Source organism: Meleagris gallopavo, chromosome 7 (genome assembly GCF_000146605.3).
Source record: "Meleagris gallopavo isolate NT-WF06-2002-E0010 breed Aviagen turkey brand Nicholas breeding stock chromosome 7, Turkey_5.1, whole genome shotgun sequence".
NCBI classification, from domain to species: domain Eukaryota; kingdom Metazoa; phylum Chordata; class Aves; order Galliformes; family Phasianidae; genus Meleagris; species Meleagris gallopavo.
Window position 1 is genome coordinate 34,480,006 of NC_015017.2, and position 23,401 is coordinate 34,503,406.

The 23,401-nt window shown below is 37.3% G+C and overlaps 1 long non-coding RNA gene across 1 annotated transcript in view; it reads left to right on the forward strand.

Moving 5' to 3' along the window:
- Positions 1 to 13,559, forward strand: part of LOC104911849 — a 30,558-nt gene extending 16,999 nt beyond the window's left edge. Inside the window, exon 3 of the long non-coding RNA XR_794216.3 lies at positions 11,470 to 13,559. This is a non-coding gene — a long non-coding RNA (uncharacterized LOC104911849). The remainder of the gene's footprint in view (positions 1 to 11,469) is intronic.
- Positions 13,560 to 23,401: the final 9,842 nt, after the last annotated feature.

Genomic DNA, 23,401 nt, shown 5'->3' on the forward strand with positions numbered 1-23,401 from the left:
GATAGAGTAGTGAAGGTCTAATTAAGTTCTATGGATTCTGTGTCAAATGTAATTTCTGATGTTTGCAGCAAGGTTTGGATTCATAACACTTCTTCAATAGTTATATTTTCTTTGTTGGGGTTGTTTTAGGGCTGTTTCTCTCAGTTGTGTCACTGGCATTACTTTCTTTGAGGGTACAGTCATAAGTAACACCTCTAGGATCACAGGGTCTGCACTGTTCTGAAATTTGAAAGAGAAGCTCTGATTAAAAAAAAAAAATCATCCCCTTATTTTCTAATATTGAGTTGACAAGGTGATATTTTAGAAGTTGCTTATAAAGGTAAAAAAGCATTAAAGAAGAATTAATAGTTCAAGTCAAACTTTTAACAGTTGATAAAGGTTAGATGATTACTAGAACGATGACATTTCATCTGCTGCTTTGGACTGTTTTCTTGCCTGCGTTAGGAAGCAAAACTCTCAATATATGCACTTAAAGAAACTTGCTTTTTAGTCCTGAATTTTAACATGATGCTCTTGCAAACTTGCTTATATTGAAGTCAATGCTGGAACACTGTATTCAATTGCCTGCCTGCAATTTTAGATTGCTGGGTTTATTTAATCACATTCCTGCCCTTCTCTTGTTAATGGCTTTTAAAGCTCCTGACCTTGTATGATCATTCTGTAGCCCCAGGGGAGATGGGGAGAGAAGAGTGGAAGAGAGAAGTTTAACTTTCTGTTGAACTTGTCTAAATTATGAAGAGAAGTGAAAGGTGAAGTGGGAGTTTTCTTCAGAAGTATGGTAGCATGATGGCTGCTTTGCTAACTGTCCTGGGAAACTTTTCAGTCAGACCATCTTGCCAGAAAGAAATCCTCATGTCTCTTTTCTGTGATACACGGTCTGAGTTGGGGCTGTTGCAGTTCTTTATTGTGCTCTGCCTGCAAGCTGAGGCCATATTGACTGCTTTTGCCATTTGCTTCATCTCTTCATGTCTATGATATCCTTTCATGAGGGAGCATAGGAATCTCTTATGGTGCCTTCACAGCAATGCTTGTTGGTTTTGGGTTTGGTTTTATTTTTTATTTTTTTTAATGCAACTCTACTAGATTTTGGTATGAAGAGAACTCAGATTTTTATGTGTTGTCTGCTACATGAATATGCAAAATTGTTCTGTCAGCATGCTCAGAGTTGAGCAGCGTGATGCTATCTGCCTGTGAGTAGGGGGCTCCTGAGAAAGTACTTCCATTTCTCTTGAGCTGGTTGCGCCTGGTGTTCACAGAATATATGTTCATCTTCTAGGTTGTGCTGATGATGCTCTTCAGTTTTTGGAGGATTGAGAGGACATGAGTGAGAGAAGCTCGTGTCTTCTAGCAAAGGTGGTTGCAGTAGCTAGCAGTTAAATCATTGGTCAGGTGGTTTTTGTGGACCTGTGTTGAGGAGTGAAGATTTTGTTTAGCTTTTCTCATTTTATTCTCCATATGTTCTCAAGCAGCAGTCAATAGGTGTCCCATCTCAAAGGAATTGCCAGTCCATCGACTTGTGATTGTTGTTGTAAGTCAGCCAGAGGGCATGGAAACTTCTTTCATAACAAGTCAAAAATTATGGTATTTAATAATAAATTGTGTATGGCAAAAAATGTGAGTGTTGTTTCATTAGCAATCGAGCTACTTATTTTGCCCTCTAGTTCATTATGTGTTAAGTAGGTTTATGCCACTGATTCATATTGCACATTATGGCTCATAAATGTCACTAAAATGACTCAAAGTAAGTGTTAAAGTGTCTTGCTGTCATTAGTTATCCAGTTGGTTTAGTCTTGGTGACAAGTTTGTAGATAATGTGTGAATTTTATAGTTGAAGATGTCAGGACTTGGAGAGCTTGCTGCTTTTCATTAAGGAAAGAGACAAGCCTATTTCTGAAAGCTGTAGTTGGAATTTCTTTCTGTTCATATCTACTGCCTACCTTTCCTAGTCAGCAGTGTGAGTTGATATCCTGTGCCAGGTTGAAAGGCAATAAACACAACTGTAAAAATAATGAAAATTATTTATTGTCAGTGATTCTGAGAACCCAGTATCAGTGCCATGATTTCAGTGAATCTGTGTTCTTTGAGGAAATGACAGTCAGTGAAGATCTGGAACATGACAGTGTGAGCTGACGTAGTCACTTCATTAATAGTGCAGCTGATAATTTCCAGATGCAAATCATAATACTCAAATACTTTATGTTTAGCTGAGATCCTGTAATCTGCATCTCAGAAGACTTTGACAATGCGGAAAGGAAACTAGATACAGTATAGAAAAAGTCCGCATAAGTCACTTGACCACTTGATAAGGTAATAAAAAATCTAGATACTTTAAAGTAGCAGGTTGTGATAATAATGTGTTTTGGTGACACTGGAAGATTTAGTACCTATGTTGTTGGTAAATTTCGATTAAGCTGAATAGAAGTCTTAAAGGCTGAAAGTTTTGATTTATTTTAGAAGATTCAGGAGGCAAATATCTTGAAATATACAGTAGCATTAGTTCTAGTCGTGACAGCCCTGCATCTGTTAGTGGCTTTTGTATGGCTTTAGATTTCAAAGATTAGGGGTTATTATGTGTTGTTTGTCACATTCAATGTGTAGTTAAGTAGGTATGGAACATACAGGAATGGCAGTTCAGTGGAAGAGTCAAATCTCATATTATGCCTTTGAAGCTCCAGAGCTCAGTTCAGCTGTGGGATGAGACTATACATATGCAGAATTAAAATGGGAACAGTTTCTCTGGTGTTAGTGGGGTTGATGAGAGTAAGGTATGTCAGTCTGCTAGAGATTAGTGAAGCATGGAATTTTGTCAAGAAAGAAATAGTGTGAGAGGTACTGCCACCTGATCCCAGCTCTTTGTACTGAAACCCTAAAGCAGTTTGGTGGATATCTGTTGGCTGGTTGGTTGGCAGGGATGTTTACATACATTTGGAGATGTGTGTCTTAAGTGACTGAAGATAAAACTACTTCCTATGTTGTTGTGGTTTTGTTCTTGTGGGCTTTTTTAAGTGCAAAATTAGATTGAAATGTCACTTTTGATTAGTCTCTGTTTGAAGAAAGATCTGTTTTTAATAATTTATGTGGAGACTGTATGAAAGATTTAAACTGTGACAGCTCTGAAATAAGAAGATTGATGCTCCAGTGTGACTTGGATTTTGACCTAATTTCTTTTAGTTAGTGATTGGTATAGGACTTTGTGGGAACATGAGCTTGTGACTTGTGGAGATTACTGGTTGATATTTTTAGGCTATCAGCTAATCTTGTTTAGGATTAGAATTTTTATCTGAAAACTGACAAGTCCTTATATTCTTCTTGTTTTACTTTGTGGTGACAAATTGAAAGTATACAAAAAAAGAAATTGCCTATTTCAGAGTGTCTTGTGCTGTGGTGCAGTCATCTAGTTAATGATTCTCTGTGTGCATGTGTTTGAAGAGTGATATTTTTCTTCCATGCCTGAACAGAAGGAAAATCTTCCACTTACGTTGTTAATTTTGCACATACTCAAGGGGAGGTATGGAAAAGCATTGCATGCATATTGCCCTTGAAGATGTCTTGAGCTTTTCCTCCTGGACTTTTCTCGTGTTGCTTTGTAGCTGTTCCCATAACAGCCATACTGTAGATAAACTGACATGCAAATTCCAAGTTCTATTTGCTGTATAAACACTGTCTTCCAGATGTTTTCTCCTTGTTAGCAGTTACTTTCATATATTTGTAACCTGTAGCAGAAGAAAACTTCTTTAATTCTCTTACTTAGTGTGAGATTGTCACCTGCTTTGTGTGTTTATGTGTGGTAGGTAAATGTGTGAAGCATTTTGTCACTGGTTTCTAAAGATTGAATCCAGAATGATCCCAGTCTTGTCTATGAGGCCACCTTTGTGAATTTTTAATTAAACTTTTTAAAAAGGTGAAGAAGCAGGAAAATGAAGGCTGTTGTATCTTGCATGTCTTGTAGCTCTTTTATTTCCATTTTGTTGTATGTCTCAGAGGGAAGGGAGGCCACAGTGAATGGAGAGATGAGAATTTGGACTGGAAGTATAATATAAATGAATAATACTCTCCTGTACTAAAAATATTGATTCAATGTATTGGTATCCCAGTTAGAACTCAATGTGTTACTCATGGAGACTGAACCCAACGTGAAGATTTTATGGAATGCCATTGCTTCCAATTGAATGTATGGTCTACCATATGTAGAGTCTTGCATGCAAGTGCTGAAGTGAGAGTACCAGTTAAGTTGAGGTAGTATGACCTTTACATGAAGGATTACTAGGCTAGAACTAAGAATGTGAGCAGGACTTTCAGAATTGACTACAGCTAAGGTTCTACTGTGAGCTACTTTTGAGCCTGAATTTTATGGCAGAGGCTGTTGCTGACCATGTCCAGCTTTTAGGCTGACTTAAGTTGTTAAAAGATAATTAAACTATATTAAACACCTGTTTAATGTTATTTTTGTCATAATGTAATTTGAAATAGTTGGTTCAAATTAAACAGTGGGGTTTTGTTGCCAGTTTGGCTTGCTGATGTAGCCACGTTTCACCCTCTTTAGTGAAAGGGAAAATATTGATTCGTCTTGATTTAGTTAATTTCCAGCTACCACTATCTCCAATTTACTGGCTCTTAAGAGCCCTTGCAGTACATGCTTTGTACTAAGACTTCTTTTATTGTCATTATCAGAAGACTCCCATGATGGCTTGGTGAGGTCTTCATTTCATTGCTAATGGGGGATTGAAGTGAAAGGGAGGGGAGCTGTCGCACTCATATGGGCGATGTCACGCAGACATCCCTGCTTCTTAGCACACAGTTATAATCAAGCCCTTGTCTCCTGGCAGCAGAGAAGGCTGCAGTTCTGTGGGCAGTGTTATTGGTGAAAGAGAGCAGCTAACTCTCAAGAGATCTCCCACACAAGTCAAGACAATTTCTGCATTTCTGCAGCACAGTGTAGCTCTTATCTCCCCCTTCTGCTTTTGCCATCCATACTTTTCTGAGTTATTTATGGTGCTTTCAGGGAAGAAACTGATTCAGCTACCAGTCATCAAACAGATGTTTGGGTGTATGAAACACTTTCACTGAAGCTTTCTGTGCTTCCTACAGAACTGTCTTAACAATTATCTTTCCTTCGTTTTTGCTTCCTTATCTTCTTTTTCCTCTCCAGTTCTGAATTTCTGGATGTTACTTGTGGTTTTTATTTGCTTCCACAATATAAAATAGTAAATAGTATTAACTATTTGCAGAATTTGATTAAATTACGAAACTCCTCTAAGGCTGAATAAGCTGAAGTTGTAGAAATTCTGCAGGTTTATTTAATTATCTGTATTCATCTTTTCTGAATGTTGCATAACTCAGAAAGAACTTCAGCTTTCTGCTCTTTAATAACCTGGTTACTTATGCTGGCAGTGTTCACACAGAAATAGAATAATTATCTAGATAGCCAAGTTGTCTGGATTTAGCTAAGGGAGAAGGTAGGTGACACTCTAAGGATACTTCTGGTTGCGTTCAGTGCATGTTCAACCCACCAGACCTGCTAGGTAAAGGCAAAGAGAGAAGGTATACAGTGTGGCATTGAGACGGGGTGTGTTCAAAGCTGTAAGGAGCTGCTGGAAGTGCCACTTACCCAGCCCATAGAGGTACAGACTTACAGGTAACAGTAGCAAAGGCAGTTACATTTTGAATGGAATCCAAGTTGTGTGTCCACAGAGTCCATCCATATAAAAAAGATTTTTCCTGAAGGGAATGAAATGACATAGCCATTAAAGAGCTGATCAGCAAGTTACTGCAATACTAAAACTGGAGATTTATGCCAGGAGTGGATCTGATTTGCTTAGAATTTTTATTGGCAACTGTTGTTGACACTTAAATATGCTAAGGTGAATTGAAAAGATGGGAGAGGAAAGTGTGGATGGAAATAATCAGGGCTTTCCTACTTCAAAAGGTATAATGAAGAGCATCTAGTGCACTAAGTGTGCTTTTTGTATGTTCAGTACTTACCACTACGTTTGTGAGTACAATTACGAATCTTGTTGTATACGTATGAATTGTTTGATGGCTTTACTCCTAAGATAATGAGACAAATCTCTTTTAAAGCCTACTGTAATCATTGCAGAAGTGGACAAAAACACGTGATCCAAATCTGAAATCAGAACACAGATCATCATTATGTTTAATTTGATGTACTGCTTGTGTGTTGTGTGGGATTTACGTAATGAATTTGAAGTTGTTTGGGGTGTCAGTAGACCAAGGCCATTAGGTACTTAAAAGGTGCAAGAGGAGAAATGCCAATTGCTGCTTTCAAGACCAGACACTGACTCGTACACTGCCAAAAAATGATCTTTCTGTTACATACATTACCACTTAGCAGGTGTTTGAAATGAAGTGCAATTTTTGTAGTAAGAAGCACTTTGTTCATCCAAGCGAATTAACAGTAAGGAAGTTGAAAATATTTATTTGTATTATTATTTCCAATTTAATAAAAAAAAAATTAAAGACTTGTTTGGTCTTTAATTCTGACAAGCTTTGCAATGAAATGAACAAACATGCTTTGCAGTGATGTAACAAATAGTCATAAGCAGGCATCGCCGTAGGAATTAAAGATGATGTACATATCAAGTGTATGCTGAAAACAAAATGTAAGAAGAGAGCTACTGCTTTTGGGTCATACTTCAGATACTGCAAGAAAGTATACTGCTAATAATTTTGTATAAAGTGAGCCTGAACTGCATTCAGTGGTAGGTTTTTCTTCTCAAGTGTTAGCCATGCAATTACTCAGTGTATTATGTTTTATTTTCCTAAATGGAACAGTCTGCTATTTTCATTACTTAACTAAAAAAGAAAAAGAAAATGTGTGAGTGGAGATGATTTTATAGTCATCTTTATTTTCTCAGTACTATAGACAAATGCACTTTAAGTTGAGAAGCATCATTAAGCTGGATTTCTGAATGATGGAAATTAGTCCTTCCTAAATTGCTCAATGCTGTAATTTATTTATTTTTGTTAACGGTGTAATTCTTTTCCTTAGACCACCTTCTATGTTGGATTGAGTTTGTTACTTTATACCAGCTATATGCCTTCTTTTTCCTTCCTGTCCCTGAACACTTGACATTAATAATTCTCCCATATTCAAGATCATGTGAAGTATTGGAAAAAGAATAGATGCATTTTTGGTGCTCTTGAAGTCAAGTGTGTATATCCATAATTCTTTGTGAGTAATCCAACTATAAATCTATGTAACTTCAAATCAAGATTTTACACTTCTAGATAGCTTTCTTGTTCTGTTTTCTGTCCTCTAGTGGAAGGCACAGAGGGAGTTGAGGGTGACACTCATGTAACTGGGTTATAGGAGAGCGTTCTACTAGTTCAGAAACCAGAAGAGTAAGATGGCCTCAGCATATTGGTTGTTGCTCAGAGGAAAACACCCATGAGCTCTGACTGCTTCTGCTAGGGCTGTGATGGCTGTATTCAGGGCTGGTGGCAGTAAGGGATAGGAGTATTTCAGTTACTTACCAGCAGCTTACTACTAACTGACACTCTCGGATATACAGGCTGGAACTCATATCTGAATACTGAGGGTGCTGTACCCTGTTCAGGTAATTAGGAGCTGATCTCTGCACAGTTCTGCTGAGGCTCACTGTGACATGCATTGAGCTCTCAGAGGTAAGCCTGCCAGGGAACTTATCAGGAGAAGAAAACATTCTCCTGCTTCCACTTTTCACAAAAGCTGCTTCTGTTTACAAAGCATAACATGTGTTATATTCTCTTTTTAAAGTTTGTCCTTGAATCTTTTTCTTCCTACCTTCACTGCAACCTGTACAGTTCATCAGATCCCTTGAGGCTGTCGCTGTCATTGTGTGGCATCAGCTGTGCAATGCTAATGAGTTTCAGCAGAACAGAATAGCAGTCTATGCCTGGTGCAACTCCTGCAAGATCATTATCAATCTTGTGTTTTCAGGAAGCCACATTTCTTGATAACATTAACTTTGTAGAACAGCAACAAATTCCCCTGCAGGGGCAGTTTACTCACATTTTGGTAAAGAAATCCTGGCAATAGCGTATGTTACTGAATTCACTTAGAGTCTGCCAAACATGAGGAAGTTATAGCACTGTTACATCTTTGGGTTTGAGTGACTGACCCACACACACCTTAGCTGAGCTAACTGGTGGCAGAGATTTGCAGTGCCCTTGAAGTATTCTGACCAATCTGGCTGTGGTTTAAATGAACACTGTCCTACAAGTTTAGTCTGACTTAACCTATGAGCCACAACTTTAATTCCATCTGTTACTGTGAGAGTCTTGAAGATGATACCAAAGAAAAAAGATTACTAAATAAACATACCTTTTCTGGGCATATCTAGTCCTTAGATTGATCAGATTTTCCTGAATATCAAAATTAAGGAGCCCCATCTCAAAAAATGTGGCATGGAAAATGACTTCCCTTGATATCTGTCATGTATGTATTTCCTTTGTTGTCAAATCATTTTCCATTCAGAATGTTATTTGGCATTAGAACTCTTGTTACATTTGTTTGCATTCGAATGTATATATTGACTATGCCAGGAATGTATTTAAGTTCATAACTTAAATATATAGCATATACTATAAAAAAAAAATCTGTATTCAGCTGGAAAACCAATACAATATAAAGAACGTAGCAGTAAACCATGATTTCTTGTTATGAGGACAATAAAGAATATGTAAGACTTAAAATGAGGATTTTCCTACATCTAGGTAGATAAGCAGTAGGTGAAAATGAGTTTTCATTATTGATTCTCAAACCCACAGAAAGGCTTTCTTTTCTTGTGTGTGCTTGAGCTACGCCTGTGATTTAGGTTGACTTTATCACTGTATAATGTACCAAATCATAAAGAAAGTCTCTGATGTTTGTTTTTTTTTTTAGTATTGAAAAGACAGAAAACTCATTCTGGAAAGAAGAAAAAACTGGTGCTGGAAAATTCAGACCTCACTCCTACTGTTCTATAAATTGCTGTTAGTATTCCTGTCTCTGTGTGAGCCCTAGGTCCAGGCTTGTGGTTTAAATTATAAACAGAGATGAGATACTTCTATACAAGAATAAGAGCGCACAGATGGAGATAATCAGAAGTGACTTCATGTGTCGGCATTTTTAGAGGTGCTAAAAGCCCACAGTGCCATGTTGATGAGAGAGCTACAGGTGCAAAGTATTCTCAGACGTATCCTGAGAGGCTGATTTCTAGAAGGTGTTCAGACACCTTCGGAGTCTCATTAGGTGCAGTGGGAATTGTGCTTTTGGATGTATTCAGAAATCTCATAGATGCCTCTTTGAGCATCTATTGAGATTTCTTTAACGCTCCTAATTTTTGCTTTGTTGACAGTTGCCATAATTAACAGGAGTTTTCATAGAAGTTGCCTTATTGTTCTTTGTTAATTATAAGAAATCCTGATGATATGGGCTAAAGAGTAGAAATGGTAAAAACTGTCATGGACAGTACTTTGCATTAAACAAAGAATTTCTGTGGGATTCTTTAACCTCTATGATAAACTAAAATTCAAGCAAAGGACTTTTCTCCCCTCTTATGTTCTACAGACTCTGTTGTTTGTACCGTTTGATGTGTTCAGATAACTAGAATTTAATTTTCTAGCCATAATCACGTATACGTGACTTGCAGTTTGACTTTCTCAAGAGTGATTAATGAAATTGGGACTCTTCACAATTTTGTTGGGAATTTGATTTAGGTAGTCACACATTCTCCAATAGCACTTCAGCATGAATACAGCTACAAACAGCATTGTCACTAACAGATGGTAGGTGGTAGGATCAACCTGCTTATTGTTTAACCTAATCATTTCCACTCTTTTAGGTGACATTTCATTTCTTACTCATCACTCAAGCTGCCAGTTTTTAAGATTTGAAGTGTAACAGGGGGAGGTGACATACTGGTTAGTTAACTATTCCTACTTGTATCTCTCCCTTGTTTAAATATATGCAGTTTTGTATTGTGTCCCTTAATGTTGTATATTCACTCACAACCTCTGAAGTACTATGTCTTCAGTGATACTATTAGACATCTGAATTCTCCCTCCTGTTTTCACTGGAAACTTAAATCAGTTAAATGGACGATCTTGTTTCATTGGAATTTGTAACAAGCCATATCTCCCTATAAATATTATTATTCCTTTTGTTTGTCTTATTTTTTTTTTCCGGTTGATATACATAGGATTACACAATCTGCTGAAACCTAGGTGTTGCTACTCTTCTATGTGGCCTCAATTAGCTTATTTGATTTGCTTTTCTTAAGAAAATGTCACAACAGGCATTTAGTTAACTTACCTTTCCAAACCTGATCTTCTGCAACTCTTTCACCATGTTAAAATGGAACAGTTCAGTGGAGGAGGGAAAATAAGAAATGTACTTTTATGTAAAATAAGTTGAATTCAGTGGGTGACTTTTCATAGTTCTGGAACATTAAGCTTAAGAATGAATTATTGTCAAGATTCTCTTGCCCTCTCCATCTACCCCCCTTATTCCCCTTTTTATTTTTTAAAGGGGACAATTATCTGTTTTTGTTCTCTGCAAATGGGTTCCTTGGAGCTGGCTGTAGTGTGCAGAGTGTCTTGTTAGTGTTTTTGCTGACACTTCTCTAAGGCTTGCTGGTTTCCATTTTAAATCACTGATGTTTATTCTCTTGCAGTGTTTACAATGTCACTTCAGTTTGCTCATGAAATTTTTTAGGTGTTTGTCCTTCAGTCGCTGCTAATATTAGATCTTCATTATTCTTGGTTCCCACCTTTGTCCTTCAGACTCCTTTTTTCCCCTATTCCCAAAAAAGATTGAAATTTTAACTGAAGTGAGGAAAGGTATCTAAGAGCTGATCTTTTCATTACTATGTAGTCTTAAATGCTTCTGTGCTTTTGTAAAGCACATTTCACAAAAAGTCCTGTATGTTGTTTTTCTAAATGTCTGTGCGCTTACAAGAAAATTACTTGTCTCATGTTGTGCATGTTTTTCATAAATACACATAATGGTTTTTCTCCACAAAACTTTTTTCTTAACTGCTGAAAATGGTTCTGTTTGATTGTTGATGGTTGTCATAGAGGTGGCCAGTCTTCAATGGAAAATTGTATGCTTTTTATGGAGTTTTATATCTAGTACATCATATTGCCCAAAAGCTAGATGATAAGATTTACCATTATAAGTTTCTTGGGTTTTGTTTCGTTTTAAGTATATGGTGCTATATGGGATTTTGTCTTTGTTTTGAAAGTATAGGAAAGTCATGTAGTAGTTCTCCCTGTCTCCTTCAAAGACTGGAAGGTCAGTTGAAGTGGAGGAAGATACTTACTACTAGGTTTCTTTCTTCATTGGCATGCAGTAAAATTGAGTTTTCATCCTGTTTGAATTGAAAAACTCGAGCAATCAGGCCATGATGTGATGAAAGCACAGTGAATTTAATACTATGCAACAAACTCTATGTTAGAGCCTAACAAGCCATTCGTTCTTAACTTCAGTGACCTCTGGATTGTAGTCATCAATGACAACAAGCTACTGCAGTCAGTGGAAGCTGCAAGCGTGCTGTGAGCATTAAGTTGATACACTGGAAAGCAACTCTGGTGTTTGGATGGAAGCTTTTCTCTTGGCATGGCATGAAGCTTTGTGAGTAACAGACCTTACAAACTGAAGCCTTGCTCTTTCAGATGATCTCCAAAATGTTGTTCCATCTCTAAGCCAAGTATTTGGTGGACTGTTTTCTTCTTATGGAGATTAAAGTTCCAATGCAAAGGGGAAGAAACAAAGGCTGAAGTATTTAAATCATACTCGATAAAGAAAATCTAAAAAATCTGATACACACCAAAATCATTCTGTTCTCTAACGATATGTGCTTCTTGGTATGTGGTTATATAAAAATGAAGAAAGGATGTTATGCAAATCAGTGTTTTTTAGTTTGACACTCACTACGCAGCCACCTGTTAAAACATAACGGTATGGATGAGTCCCAGTACGAGATATGAAAGCTTTGCAGCTTCTGATGTTTGCTAACCTTCAGAAAGCAGATTTTGTTATCAAAGTAGAATTCGAGAGCCTGAAAAAATAAGTGTGTATGAACTTTGAAAGTAGTACATAGGCTGGAAAATTGAGTTGTGCTTGAGCCAGATGGAGACCAGCCAGGTGACTCTTGTAGAAAATTTCACTTCCTTCGTACTTCTGATCTACAAATGTGGACTAAATGTGAGTTTACAAACATTATTTTCATCTGACTTTAGATTTAAAAGTATGAAAAAAGCTTATTGACATTCTTTGCAAGAACACTTGGCTAGTAGCCTACACTCAGTATCAATAAACATACTTCCTAATGCATTGTCAGACCAGTGAGAGGAGTTTGTTCTCAAAATACATGTGGAGTGACTACATGGAAGTTGCTGAAGTCTACTAAGGATATTTAATTGTACCTCATCTGTCATTTGTGGTTAGATATGTGGAAGTACAGTATTTCTTAGTATCTCTGTCTACATGAGTCAGTGCTCAAAACATTTTGAAGACAGTGGCTGTTTTGGAACATGTGAAAGTATTAAAGTTCTGCAAAATTTAAGTTTAAAGGAACTCTGAATTGGTGCTCGGTGATGTTTACCAACTTAAGTCGTTCATGAGATGGTAGATGTTGGTTCCTCCCTTAGCACAGACCCACAGTGTCTTGTGCAAAGCTAGCGTTGTGTCTTATCTCTAATGACTATGGAGAGCTGTAGAACTGGTCACACATGTGAATGTATGCACATGTAATGGGATACTTCTTTTTGTTGCGCTATAGGCAAGACCCTTATAGTGTACATTGATACAAGTGTTTGGAGTGCTTAGAGATCTGACTGTAGAGATATATTTTTTTTGAGGTTGATGTATCAGTAAGGGTAGCAATAATAGTGAGGAATAGTATCTGAGGGGGTTTCCACTTATCTTGGAGAATTTATTGAAGAAATATCATAAAACGGGAAGTCTAATCACTGGCTGCAGGTTTCTCATAAAGGAAAAACCCAACTTGTTCCTCACTCAGGGTGAAAGCTCTGCCGCTTCTAAGAATACCAGGAAATGCCAAAAACTCCTTGACAAACAGTTTTCCTCAATTGATGTTTACAGTCCAATTTGTATATGAGAATTTATTAGTTTATTAGGCCAAGTGTGGCTTGGCCATGAAAACTCACTTTTATCTGTTGACATATCAATCATAATGTTGATTTAATAGTATTTACTGTTCTTTATCTGGTGGTTTTTTTTCAGTCTTTCGTGACCTGGTGTGTTCAGCCATTCAGTTAGTTAAGCCCTTGTCTTTTCAGGATAATTTTCTAGCATCTTGTTGTCTGTCCAATGTGTGTTTTGTTAACTCTACCTTGGGATTGCATTGAATTTTTTTCTTTTTACCTCAAGTCTTCATTTGGTGCATTTGTTTTCTTTCTCACCTTTTAATTTCTTGATTAACTTAACGCTTCTGTCTTTCTGTTATAGTGATTTTTTTCTCAGGTTTTCAAGTTTTTCCCCCTCTTTCTTACAGTTGTTTTCTCTACAATTTCCTTCCCGTATCTGTTATTCTGTAAGTACATAAATTGCAATGTGGATGAATTACTGGTTGGTTTTTTTTTTTTTTTCAAATTCTTACCCATAATTAGAAGATCTCAGCTTTATTTTTCCTATCGGATCATGTTATTTATCTTTAACCTGTTATACCTAAAATGTGAATACAAAATTGCTGCCTCTTTCATTTTTCTAGTTTAATTTCCCAATGAAGCAAGTCATCTAATTTTGTCCTTCACAAGTTCAGAATGCAGTGGTTAATGGATAGCATGTGATCTGAGCAGCTTTAGCATGTTACTGTGCTGCAGGAATTCCAGCAACCCTTTCTGATATAGTTACATTCATTCAAACTTAAGCTAAATTCTGGCATATTCTGACTTAGTAAATCTGCAGCTCTGTGCCATTCTATAACAAAAACACTTGTAAAGGAAATGTAGCTTTTCGTATACCTATTTGGTCATTAAAATTTCTGTTTTGTTTCTCGAGAGGGTAACTGCAGGCAATTGAATTATGTTTGTGTTTCTTTTTTTCTGGTCATTTCTGTGGTGAGTTTGGTAGTTCAGGATAGTATGGGATGTTCCCAAACATTGCTTTGAATGTGAACTGCTCTTTGAAGTGAATTGTAACCTTGCTAGTAACACTTCAACTTGTATTGCAGGGTACCTTGGAGATCACAAACTGGATTCCCTTTCAATTAAAACATTCCAGGAATGCAGGAAATGTTCTCAGACTGTTGGCATTTAGTCAGTAAGGTGGACTAGATACAATGCACAGCACTGTCCCCTGCTATTAATATGCACACCCCGTACATCCCTGAGCTGAAATGCCTGTGGTGTGAACGTCAGGTCCTCAAAGCCTATCGTTTTGTTTTGCTGTTCTGTTGTGTTGCATGCTGACATAAACAGAGATTTTGAGACCTAAGGTGTGATTTTCTGTCTGGTAAAGGCAGGCTTCAGACTTCACTTCATGGTTCATTTAAGGATAACTTCAGCAAGGAAATAGCTTGTGTAAGTTCTAGCTGCATCCTTCAAGAAGGGAAAGCAAATCCATGACAACTCTGAAATTAAAGCATTTGATGTTGTAAATAATTAAATTTGCCAAGATATTAACATTTACTTTGGAGCTGCACTGCAGAAGGAGTAAAGGTTTGCTTTTAGCACTGAAAATGAAGCTACTTTTGCTAACAAACCTTGAATGAGAGTATTGCCTTAACAAAATGTACTTTGCAAAAGAATGCATTTCCACCAATTTAGTTGATTTACAAAAGGCATGGAGTCATTGAAGAAGGTGGATTAGAACCAACAGGCTTTCTTAAGCTTTCTTTGGTGCAGGTAGACTAGAGCTATCGAGAGGACCTTCGGAGTGAGAGAGGCTGAAGAAAAGGTGCATTGTTGTTAATGACAGGGTATAAGCAATGAGGAGAGCTTTTTGGGTTCTTCAGCTGTCCTTCAGTATTACCAGGTTATTGAACTGTTATGTCACGTAGAATATCAGCTCAGGACTTTTTCATATTATTTCCTGGATTTGGAGGCAGTGTGTGTGTATCTTCTCTCTCCTCCTTGGAATTTAAGAGCAACAATATGGTATTACTGATTCACTTTCCTTATGCTGCTGCTTCTGGCTGTATTCTGCATTTCTAGCTTTTTTTCTTTTTTTTCTTCTTCATTTAGTTTTGCAAGGGGCCACAGCTGAAGTAGAGCTATTCCTCAGTTTGCCAGTACAAGCTGTTCTACAGCTGTCAAGGGATGTTGGAAAAAGAGAGGCTGTTTTCCACCTACTCAAAATAGTTTATAAGTTTTGTGCCTTACAGTATACTAAGTACAGCTCAGACTTCTGTAAAGGAAGCTTGTACACTTTATTAAATCCTGCAGAGAACTGAAAAGCTGACTGCCTTCCACCTGCATCCATCGTGGCTATAAAATATTCCATGTAGCAAGTGAGAATGGTGCCACGTTCAGTGTCGTGCTGCTGGCTTTCCTCTGAAAATACTTCTGTGGTTGTGGCCATATCATTCATAGCAGATTGTGAAAATTGTCTGCAGGGAGAAATCGTTCTGTTTTAAAGGATTGTATCATTACTATCCATAACTGGCTGGACAGCTGAGATCTGCATATGTAGTGAAGGTTTTGTCTAATTTCATTCAGCACTTACCCAGAGACCTGATTCCCCTCAGGTGTTTTCTCCTCCAAAAGCACAGGCTCAGCATTGATTTCAAGCAGTACTATTGCTCTAAAGATCTGTCTCATGTGACTGCAGGTTTCTAATTGGGCTTCTTGAATGTGTAGAGAACTACGTATACATCCCTCTAAGCATTTTGGTGGTGGGAATGATGCTGTTTTAGTGGCACGAGGTTGTTACAGTTTAACAAAAATACCAGCTCTGCAGCTCTGGTGCTGCTGCTGATTCAGTAAAACTGTAGTAACTCATCAGCTAGAATGGGTTTGATTGTCTTTAGATGTAATACACTTTTTTTTTTGCATTGCTGTTGTTTCTTATTTCTCTTTATAAGTAATAGTAGCAACTTTCATTTCAGTGAAAGTGCTCATCTAATTGCATCAATGGTTGGTAAATACCAATGTTTGTAAACAAGATTTATTCAGGAGACACAAGATATGTGTTCAGATGTTTTGCTGTCTTTCTTTCAAATTAGATGTCAAACGAATTGCAATCTCACCCTTTCTGATAATAAAGAAAACATCTTAAATACAGAAACTAGAGCAATGGAATAAAATAGCACTGTTATTTTGAAATGGGTGACTGTTGAAATTTTAGTTCCAGTAAATACTCTGCTTTGGAGATGCAGCTTGTATTTTCAACCATTTGTCTAGCCACCTAAATTGGATTGTATTCCAGAAGCTTGCCAAGAACAAATTTGTAGGAAGAAATGTTATACTTTGACCCAGGTTCAACATGTTCTAAAGCAACTAGAAATAAATATTTCTTAAAACTTCATTTAATGTTCAGCTTAGATAGTTTGGGTTGTTTTCCTCCTATTATATGGTATACTCTTACTTAATAACATATACTTGCGAATTTATTCTTTTTATTGTTACTCAACTCTCCTGTCTTCTGTTGTTGTGACCTTTATGGAAAATTTGGATGTAGAAACCTGCAAATCTATTGAAACCCAATTTATTGAGAATTTCTTTTTTGTTTTAATTATCTGCCATTCCCAGCAAAGTCCAAGAAATTCAAGTAAGTTAATTTTGTTACACAGATGTACTTAAATACTTAAATGTCTTCTGTTCTTCACAAACTTTTCCTGTAAGATGTAATGAATGTTTTGAACATGAACATGTTTGGATCTTTCCTTAAATCCTGTACTATATTTTCAGTTGTCTAAAGACTACATTACATTTAGTGTGTTGAAGATCATGTTGACAAGAGATGGTCGTTAGGCATCCACATGATGAGAGCTTTCTTGTTAAATACAAAGCACTTCTTGACTTTCCTCTGGACAGGGCTGCTGTTGAGAGCTGCTTGTTTTTCTCTTGGACAGACTGCAAGATGTGATGTAACAGGCTGAGTTGTGGTTAACAGCAGTGAGTGAGTCTGAAGTATCTGCTTCATGAAATGAGCTAACAGATTCAATTTTTATATAATAAACATTTCTTCTCAGAGTGCTAAGTGATTTGGTCGCTTGGATTGTAAGCTGAAGTCAATTCTATTTTTTCATTAAAAATATTTTCTGAATAAGTTCAAAGCAATTTTCCTTAACTCTCAGTAGTTACAGTAGTTGTAGTGTGTCCTAAGGAGATAGAATTCCCTGAAACCAAGTTGCACACGTAGGATTGCTATGTAACACTGAAAGGCTTTTTGTTCATAACTGGAAAAAAGTTGATCTAAAAAGTATGAAACTATGCTTCTTAGCAAGTGCCAGAGCTATGCCTTTCAGCGGTCAAACGCCAAATGTAAAATTGAGAATGACTTAAGGTGGTGTCATATATTAGGCTTAGAGATGGATGTCACGTTTGGGTAGATGTGAGGAGAGGAGGAGAAAAAGGTTATGTACTTGTGTCCACATCAGAAAACTTCTTATCCATGCTATCTACTTTTTAGTTTATCTAAATTAATGAAGTATGTTAAGATTTGTTTGTACAAGGGACTCTTGCAGGTGTGAAAATCACTTGTGTACTTCTTTTGCTGGGTTTGGGGATCTCTTCTAAGTCTTAGGATGGACTGGGGCTTTCAGTCTATTTTTTAACTTTCTTTCTTGCAAAATATAATGAAAAACAACTTTCCTAATCTCTTGATCACCATGATGACATGCTGAAACATCCTTTTTCAGTGCAAAAAAGCAGCTTGTGGAATCCTTTAATGCAATGAGAAGAAATGTTAGTAATTTACCTTACAATTTGCCCATAAATAGCTGTAAAAATTCCAGTTTCTTTCATTTATTCAAAGTCAGGAATATTTCTGTTGCTTTAAAGTTGGAGAGAGTCTTCCTATTCCTAATCCTAAAATTAGTCCAGTTTTTTAATCTCTAAGCACTGTTATTAAAAGATCAAGATAGTTTATGATTATGTCCTTAAATGCTTTGTCTGGAGTGATTTTAATCCATAAGGATTATTTGAATCATAAGAACTTCATAAGAATTTTTCCTTTTAGGTTTTCCTTTTAATCCATATGAGTTAAAAACAATGAGATCATACAAAATTTCTTGTCTTATTCTTTCTCCCTATAAAATCTTCAGTTGTGAGCTTCTTCGATATTAATGTTGGAACACTCTTGAGCTCTAGGTCTGCTGCCTGAGCAGTATTTTTTCATTGTCTTGTTTGTCAGCTGTATTTTGATGTAGTTGTTTTCATTCTACCTCAGTCATCCACTCTCTCCGTGCTCCAGAATTGTCTGATTGATATCACAGAATCACAGAATGGCCAGGATTGGAAGGGACCTCAAGGATCATGAATCTCCAATCCCCCTGATACGCATCTTCACTTGAAACTTAGTGTACTTCCATCTATTAAAACCTTGTTATGAATTCTTTAAAGAAAGTCCAGTAAAATGTTGAATTAAGCATGAAGGTTGGAGATGCAATTTTTTTCCAAATGTTTTATATTAAATCATTTAAGCTGTATAAAACACCTGTAGAGTTTGTGAGTTCCAAAAGGGTTTTGGGTAGAAAAATGGAGAATGGTATTTAGCAGTGAGAGCTCAGCGTGAAAAAGTAAGGAATAACATTTGTGGCACTGCTTGGTGGCTGTAGAGTGATCCTTTTGCTTTGAGGGGAAAAAGCAGACTTTTCTTGCATCCTGGGTGCAGTGTTGTGTATCCTTTCCTTGTCTCTTAGTTCTGGCTGACAAGGTGTTTGCAGGGAGGTTTGCCACTGTAATCACTTTGCGTAACTTAATTTTTTTTTCTCTTCCCTTCCTGAAATATCAGGGTAAGCAAACAAAAGGGGGAAAAAAATACAATTTAACTTCTGTAGGACTAAACTGTGGAAAATTATGTGCTTGGTAGAAAATTGGAAACATCTTGGAGTGCTCTGTAAAATCACAGACCCACATGGGGAAATGCTTGTTGAGCTGCCACCCAAACTGTTTCTATGTGGAGAAATTTATTTTTGAAAGTGAAGGCGAGCTGTTTGCTCGAGATGAAAATTTACTTTTTTTATGACATCTTATCAGAGGCTTCTTTTCTCTCCTTCCACTTTCATCCCACCGCCTCCTGCCAATTTCTACTACACGCACACACACAAAAGCAAACATGTCCCCGCAGCCTAAAAAAACAAACACAGTATTTATGCTTTACTCTCCCTCAGTCCATCTGGTCTGCTTTCACTGTTGTGACCCAGTGTTGTTCTGGTTTTCTCACTTCATGGTATTGCATCCCAAGTTGCCACTTCAGAACAGTATGTGGTAGCATTTCAGCTGTAAGTGGGGGGGCTGAGAGAAAAGAAGCAGTGACATCTGTCAGCTAAAGGAAAAGAACTCGTTGGCAGAAACATTGCTGAAAATAAAGTTAAGCAGTAGAAGGAAGAACAGAACGAAAGCTCCATAATTCAGACAAGGAAATGTTTTTCTGCATTATTTTATATAGTAAGGAACGTCCGTTTCAGAATGTACAGTTGCACAAATATTTATGCATGCTTTTGCTACTAGACAAGGCTGGTACGACTGCATGATTTTTTTTCAGCTGCTTCTCCTTCCTCAGTAGCTGGGCTTGGAAACTGTCTTTGAGGTGTGCATGGAATGTGTTACAGGACTGATCACAACTAAGTGTTGAGAGCTTATGTTGAGACTGATGAAAATCTTTTGAGATGGCTTAATATCTGTGGACCCTCATATACATACAGTTGAATTAACAACTGAAATAAATTCTGATTAGTTGTTGAAATCAGGGGACTAACTCTGATCTGACCACATATTTCCTCACTTCAGAGTAACCAGGTGTGGAAAGAGCTGGATTTACTGTCTGCCCCGTGCTTTTTGCATTTAAGATGATCAGTGACTAAAATGGCAGTGAAGCTGATTCTGAACCTTCAACACAGCAGTTAAGGGCATTAGGTTTTGATTAGATATGTGTGTGGTTTTATGCTATCAAAGGGTATTTCCTGAGTTTGTTTTGTTGACATGTCAGTACTGGAGTCCAAGTGTACGTGATATGATCAAATCAGAAGTTGTGTTCAAATGTAAGCATTCTTATCAGAAACCTGGCTCGTTTCTTGTTCTCTTATGATTTTTTTTCTGGTCTTTTTTGATCATAGCACATGACTGTTACATGCAGTAAGTAGTAATATATCGCATTATTAATGCTGTATCTTGAAAGAAGGAAAGGTGGATTCAGCTTCCAACACCAGTAAAGAAACTTGCCATCTTGCACTAAGTAAAGCAGAGGAAAGTGTGCAGACTTTGGTAACGGTTGTGCTGGCTGAGAACACAGACTGGCCAGCATGGCTGGAACATCTGCTGGAATGCTCCCTCAGGAACAGAAAGCCTCACTACCAGGAAATCCATTAATTTGCATTCAGTTGGGATATAGTGCACATCTGTTTAGGCAATGGAGCTGAAGGAGGAGATGAGTTAACATTAGCCTGGAAATTTAGTGTATGTGTATGTTGGAGCCTGTCTGTTTTAAACTATTAAAGCCTAGCAATCCCTGTTGCACTCAGTTCTCCTAGAAAGGAGGTTTTAGAGGGTTGCCTGTCTCTTAAGATGTATTACATCTGCTTCTGCACAAAGCATGACTCCTGGCATGTCATAGCAGAGGAGCGTGAGGATGTGGCAAGTGTTTTCACTCACCACTATTTTCTGGCTGTGGCTCTGGTGTGCTGGCAGAGCGCTGAATTGGTGCTTGGATTGCCATTAACTGCTAGATTAATGTATCTGCTGTAGGAGTGGAGGAAACTCACATCTTGATGTTTGTCCTCTGTTAGCCTGTTAGGAGTTGTTCTACAGTATCAGATGGTTGCAAGCAGAAGTGCAGCATGGCCTCTTCAGCAAACAGTCTGGAAAACAGATCAATGTTTGCATTAGGATCCTAATGTGTGGGTTTTCTAAGAGAACCTCTTGGAGTTGGCTGTGATGCAGTAGCGCAATTTGTCAGTTAGGCGTGGTGGTGTGATGTTGGGGCTGAGTGCGTGTTTATGCATGCATGTGGGTAAGAGGAGAATTAGAAGTAAGGAGAATTAAAGATTGCTGGTTAAGAAGACTGGGAAACTTGCTTTCTACAGATTTAAAAAGTTGAAGACAACTTCACCAGACTGATACTTGCTAACAATACATACGCTATTATTTATCTCTTACTCATTCCTCATCACTGTCACTGCAATTCACCGCACTTAATTTGTACCAATCTCTATGTAAGTAACTGATGAGCACGCAGCACTGCAGAGCTGATGCTGTGTGTTAAGCACTGCGAGCTGCATCCTGTGATGGCAAGACCTTTGTGTCTGTGGGTGCTTCCTAGCCCTGGGTCCTGTGATGCTGCCGAGGGGTGGCTCCAGGTGGCCATTTCAGCCTTGCAGTTGGTGGAAGGCCTGAGGTCTTTTCCTCGCAGCAGCAGTGTTGTTTTCACTGAGCCACTTGGTACAGAAATGCTTATATACTGTTTACTAGTCATGCAATATGACTGTGCTCATGTTTGAGCTCATAACAAATTAATAATAAATAATGTTTATCTGCTGCTACTTTTATACTGCTGCTTTGGCTACGAACAATTAAGGTTTTATAGCTGTGGAGATGTTGATGAACAGTGTGGAATTTCCCCTGGAATCTTAGCTGAGGATAGTGCAGTTCCAGGGCATTCCTTACATAGCTATAGATTGAACAGAGAGCTTTAATCTTTCTATAGGTACATACTGCAGAGACTTTACTACTAATCTTCTAGCTGTACTGTAGATGAACATCAAAATCTGTTCACATGAACATTAACAGTTTGTACTGTATTCTAAGCCTTCAAACAAACAAAACAAGCTCACCTGTAACACTAAGGCTGAGAATGCTGAGAAATGTGTGGTTTGCGACTCTGATACACAGGGTCACTTTGGTATTAGTTTCCTGATATCCTAACCAGTATGAGGAGTTTTGGGTTATGATAATGTAGGAATGGTAATATTATCCTCTCTAACTGATGAATTGTCCAGCTGTTGAACAGTGGCTTATTAAATATAGACTAGGGAAAAAGAAAGTGCTTTAATGAAACCGAAATACTAAAAATACTAAGATTATTGAAACTTTTATACCTATGTAGAATGGGTATAATGTTAGCCCTTTATTCCAAAGAAACGTGCTAACTGTGACTGTTACAGGCAGTGGCAGTTCTATTTTGAGTTATGTTTATTGCAATAGGTGGAACTCATCTGTTTAGAAGAGAAAATAAAGTGTATCTGAAATAAGGAAAAAATGTGTATTGATTTGGTTATGATGAGATTTTGAATGGTTGGAGTTGAATTTAAAGAAGAACAAAACAAAACTCATCTTTTATTCAAGTGTGGGATTTTTATCTTGTATATCTTTCATTTTCACCTTGTTTTTCTCACTTGACTTTTAGTTTTGGTACATTAGGTGTTGTCAGAAAATCAGGATGAATCACCTTCCTACCACTTTCACAAAAAACTGAACAACTAGGACGTATCTGGAGAGGTGCTGGAATTGTTTCAAGAGTTATCTTAGAGTGAGACCACCTCTTTCCAAAGCTTTAAAAAGAAAAAAGAAAGAAGTCTGTTACACTTCAGAGGCACATACAGATACGTTTCCATAAGAGCTGATTTCTTTTTTCTTTTATGACTCAAAGTAGTGGGAGCCATTCTTCCCTTTGCTAGAGTATCTTGATTCTTTCTCATGGAAAAACTTCAATATTTCCTGACTACCTTCTTATTTTTTGAATGTATTTAAGATTCTTTTCCTGTTGATGAACAAAATAGAAAAGTTAACAGCTTTATTTATGTAGAGAATGCTTATAAGGTTAGACGTGCACCAGATAAAAAATGATCCTTGCAGTTTTTGAATTGCTGTTTTTAGTATTAACTGTGTTTTCTCCTAAACTAATTACAAAAAACTTGTTAGCACATGTCTGCTGGTAGGTTTGCTTTCTTGTTCAGTGTCTTCATCCTCATGTAAAATTGATAATGGGGGATAAGAAATACTGGGTGTTTTAACTACAAGTCCTTCTGCTATGGAGTACACTGTCAGTTCTTTTGTGAAACCAAGTCACCGAGGGAATTATGTTGGATATTTCAGATTTCTTTTTGAAATTGCGATGTTGTTTTAATCATCCATCCTTTTTTTTTCACATCAGATGTTGCAAACAAAATTGTACAGCATTCAGTTTTTAGTAAAATGATAATATTATACTTTGCAGTCAGCCCAAGAGTGTCCCTAGACAATAGTGAAGTGAGCTGCAACAAGTGAAGTTCGTGTTGTCTTGGGAAATTGACTTATG